Here is a 5,065-nt window from a genome sequence, read left to right as displayed (position 1 = left end):
CAAATCAAAATGACATGGAACATTACAAGCATTTCTGCAATCTGCACTTTCCTTTATTTTTAACAAGATAAATCAAACAGTAATTTCTTCCTTGGGATTACAATAAGGAGGCAACATGATGTGGAGTTTGGGAGTCAAGAGGACCTGTATTTGAACCTTGGTCCTGCCCCCTTAAAAATTTACATTGCAGTGCACATAATAGATAGCTATAATTATTACCATTACCCAAAAAAGCAGAAGTTTGAAGGAGAAAAGAAAGGAAATATTTGAGAAAGGAAGGAGAAAGAAAAAAATTAGGAAAAGGAAAGGGAAAGTGAGGAAAGAATAAATTAGAATTTCAAGAGAAGCTAATTGGTAATTTATGCAAGAATCCTGAATCTTTGCCTTGGTTATTCCTCTGATTTTACTGTTTGTTCTTCCTTTTCTTTGCTTTCCTCTCTGGGGATGTTACATAAAATATCTCATCATTTTCCATCTCCTCTTGGGTAATATTTTATGAATACACAGAATTCATTAGTGGGATAAAGGAGCAACAAGCCAGTGAGGTAAATATAACTAGATCATAACATAATGGAAATCTAGTTGCTCAAGCCCAAAGACTTGACTTTACAACTTTTTTTCTGACTGTTAAAGTCACTTAATAGCCCAACTCATACCCCCACCCCAAATGTGTCCCCTCAGAATCCTGACAGAGCTGTAAAAAAGGTAATATGGGCTTTAAGAGTTGGGTATTGTTATATGTGTCTCAATTTTACAAGTAAAGACTAACAGTATATCTGAAAAATCTAAAAAGTTGGAAAAGATTGAGAAATGATACAGCCTTGTTCCCAACTATTCTTTTACTCTTCTTAGTTTATTACACCTGTCATTTCAACATCAACTTCCACTGAAGCATAAGGAAAACTCTTCCCCTCAAGTTCTTTTTTGACTTAAATTTGTTCCTTTGCTTTAGCAAAGGCAAGGCCATGTCCTCCAGAAGAGAAAGATCACTTTGGCCAGAGACATGCTCAGGCCTTGACTTTTCCTTAGTCAGGGAGGCAATTTGCCAATGAAATTAACTAAATCATGTCTCAGCTGACTGCAAGTCAATGGTTTTCCCTCAAATTTGGTCCAACTTAGCCCAGACCTGACATAAAAATTAAAATGAAAACAAATTCAGGTGCTATTTTGAGCTTTTGGGGGTTTGTTTATTTCAGAAAAGAAACTGTGGAATGCACATCTTCTTAATTCTCTGGAGACAGGAAATAGGGAGAGGCATCTTAAATATTTCAACTCCCTTAACTATTTTAATCTCATAAATACTATGCACTAAATATTTGTTGACAAATGAGTGGATAAATGAATAAATTTTAGCCTTAAATAATGTAGAGTTTGGAAACCAGGGACTAGGAGTCGGTTCTTGTGAACCCCAGTGACAGGAGTGTTAAGTTGAGATAATCATGAATGTCCATGTGTGTTGTAACAAGCAGAGTAAATGGAAAGCCATAGACCTCAGACCACATTTTTTTAGCCATGCCAACTTGGGCAAATGACTCAAATTCAATAAACCTGGTTTCTTACCAGTAAAACTAGGATAACATGAATTTAGGAAACTGCAAGTTTTAAAATGTGGTAATATGTGTAATACACATTGCAGATTAAATACTCTTCCTCAGGAATTAAAATTGTTTAAATTTGTCAAGAACTTTTAGGTGTAGATTAAGTTGTAATTATGTTTCAGGAACTCTTGATGCTACAGTTTAAAAAGTAGCATCAAGTAGCATACTTGTTTGTCTTTAATTTTTTCCCCTTTGCTGGTTTCTTAAAAACAGAATAACTTTCACTATTCGTGACATAGATATAAGGCAGAATAATAATTGGGAGACTGCTAGTATTTAACATCAAGGACATTTGGCAGGTGTTGATGAAATTTTGTGTTCAAACATTAATAGTTTTCATAAGTAAGAAATCAACTTCAGAGTTATGCTTCCTTAATGAAATGATTACCACCAAATAATTTTAGAAACATATTTTATTAATAAAAGTATAATGAACAAAAACCAATTGTAATGCTGAAATTGCTAAGGTGATATGTTTATTCAAAATAATTTTGCTTCCATTTACACCCTTACAAAGTGAATTTTTATTTTTTTCAAAATAAAGTGGAAATAAGCACCTAGACACACCCTCCTCAAGGGCCTCACCCATCTTGAAGGCATGTAAACTCCTGCAGGAAATCGTCTAATATATACTAAGAAACTATCCCCCAAAGTCTTGCAACAGTTAATTCATGTACTGTACAAAGAATAGTCTTTGTGATAGTTTTTTTTCCAGATAGTTGCCATTATTTTTTCCTCCTGATACCATTCCCCCATCATACAGTGGAATTGATTTTTTATGTCATTCCCCCATGGAAAAGTGGAATTTTCCCTTCCTTCCCTTGAAACTGGGCTGGGTTGAGAGATTGGATTGACCAATAGAACACAGAGGAATGAAGCTCTGGGACTTTTGAAGCTAAGTAGTAGGTTGGTACAAAAGTAACTGTGGTTCTGGACCATGAATTTTAAACCATTATAACTAGGCTCAAATACATCTTTATTAATCAAAATATATTTGATTATGTTTTGATTATCACATTTTGCCAACGAGAAATATTTGTTTATTCCTGTAGTGTAAAAACTCATGCTTTGGAATTCAACAAACTGTTGGAAAGCATTTTCTGCCTCCTGCTGGTTGTAGAAATGTTTTCCCTGCAGAAAGCTGTCAAGATGCTTGAAGAAGTGGTAGTTAGTTGGCAAGAGGTCAGGTGAAAAGAGCGGAAGAGGCAAAACTTCATAGCCCAGTTCATTCAACTTTTGAAGCATTGGTTGTGCGACATGCCATTGGGCATTGTCATGGAGAAGAATTGGGCCCTTTCTGTTGACCAATGCACACTGCAGGCATTACAGTTTTTGGTGCATCTCATCAATTTGCTGAGCATACTTCTCAGAGGTAATGGTTTCAGCAGGATTCAGAAAGCTGTAGTGGATTAGACTGGCAGCAGACTACCAGTGACCATGACTTTTCCTTGGTGCAAATTTGCTTTGGAAAGTGCTTTGGAGCTTCTTCTCAATCCAGCCACTGAGCTGGTCATCACCAGTTGTCGTATGAAATCCACTTTTTGTCGCACATCACAGTCTGATCAAGAAACGGTTGATAGTTGTTGTGTAGAATAAGAGAAGACAGCGCTTCAAAACAATTTTTTTTTTGCAGTCAGCTCATGAGGCACTCAGCTATCGAGCTTTTTCACCTTTCCAATTTGCTTCAAATGCTGAATGACCATAGAATGGTCAACACTGAGTTCTTCAGCAACTTGTTGTGTAGTTGGAAGAGGGTCAGCTCTCAATTGGTCATTGTTAGCTTCTGATGGCCAGCCACTCCATTCCTCATCTTCAAGACTCGTCTCCTTTGCAAAACTTCTTGAACCACAATTGCACTGTTCATTTGTGCCAAAGGAATCAAAACTTCTCCTGTGGTAGCTGGTTTCCCCTAGAGCATTTTAAGAGAAAGCAAAAGCATACCAAGCTGTAAGGCTTCTAATTATTAAGTCAGTACAGAGGTAATTGCAGTTTTGTATTGTTGGAATTTTGCCATTTGATATTGAAATGCATTCTTAAATAAGTGTAGTTATGTTATACATCATTTTAATGCATGTTTCTAGCGGTTTGTGTTTTGCTAATGACTTATTACTTGCTTTTTTTTTTTTTTTTTTTACTTTAGACTGTAGAGGGCTTCCCTGGTGGCTCAGCTGGTAAAGAATCCACCTGCAATTCAGGAGACCTGGTTTCAATCCCTGGGTTGGGAAGATCCCCTAGAGAAGGGAATGGATACCCACTCCAGTATTCTGGCCTGGACAGTTCCATGGACTGTATATATAGTCCATAGGGTCGCAAAGAGTTGGACACAACTGAGCGACTTTCACTCACTTAGACCAGTCAGATTCTTTACCAGCTGAGCTATGAGGGAAGCCCTGAAACTATAGAAATGATGTGAGCAAATTAGAGCGACTTTTTATTCAAATTCATTAACTGTTCCTGGGCCAAATGCATTGTTGATGTTGAGAGTTGTCTCTGTTGCTTTATGACCCATTTCGAACTCAAATAAAAACCTGTGTTCTGAGGTAATGCTCAAGTGAAGGTAACGTATGTTGTCATGTCTCATAAATGTATTTTTTATCATCGTTAAATATTTATGCATTTGTGTCTTTTTGTATTGAATTTTTTAGCCTAAGTTGGTGACAGTAAATTAGAAATTAAAAGTCTAAAATCTTTAGATGTTTTTCAGCCTGACATGTCATTGATTAATGTAAATATTTAGAGTTTAGAAGGCACTAAAAAAATGACAACTTTATCTAGAAAACAAGGTAAACTGCTGCATAGTTTCAATTGGTGTCTGTTATAACTAATGTAATTGCAATCAATTATCCTGTCAGTATTTTTTCTTTTTTTTCTTAAGGGAACCAGATATTGTGTTTTTATTTTCTGATAATCTCATTTTATTGTTCTACTTCAAAGGGTATTTGACTTCATTTTCAGACACATACTAAGAATAGATGAGTTCTCAAATAAGCCTGAGATTTGGGGACAAGATAGTGGCACAGAAAGAGCTTGAATTTACCTCCTCCCATATAAACACCAAAATCACAAGTAACTTCAAAAAAAAAAAAAATGAGTAAAAAGACATTCTATATCTAAAGACAAAGAAGATGAAGAAGAAACCACAGCAAGAGGATAAGAAGGGCATACTCACAATATTATCAAATCCCATACTTCCCAGGTGGGCAACCCACAAACTAGAGAAGCCCCCAGAGCACTTGACTTTGAAGGGCAAAGGGGCTTGAATCATAGTTTGAGAGAAAAGCTATGACACACCTAAACAGTATTTTAAATACCAGAGACACCACTCTGTTGACAAAGGTCCATCTAGTCAAAGCTATCTTTTTTCCAGTAGTCATGTATGGATGTGAGAGCTAGACCATAAAGAAGGCTGAGCACTGAAGAATTGATGCTTTTGAACTGTAGTGCTGGAGAAGACTCTAGAGAGTCCC

The 5,065-nt window shown here is 36.3% G+C and overlaps 1 pseudogene; it reads right to left on the bottom strand.

Annotated features, from left to right (window-relative positions):
- Positions 1-2,267: 2,267 nt before the first annotated feature.
- On the bottom strand, positions 2,268-4,197 carry LOC138991141 (histone-lysine N-methyltransferase SETMAR-like; annotated as a pseudogene).
- Between the last annotated feature and the right edge of the window lie 868 nt (positions 4,198-5,065).

The sequence above is a fragment of the Bos mutus genome, chromosome 16 (genome assembly GCF_027580195.1).
Source record: "Bos mutus isolate GX-2022 chromosome 16, NWIPB_WYAK_1.1, whole genome shotgun sequence".
In the NCBI taxonomy this organism is placed as follows: Eukaryota; Metazoa; Chordata; class Mammalia; order Artiodactyla; family Bovidae; genus Bos; species Bos mutus.
The sequence above is the reverse complement of the archived record's forward strand: the minus strand, read 5'-3'. Positions and strand labels throughout refer to the sequence as shown.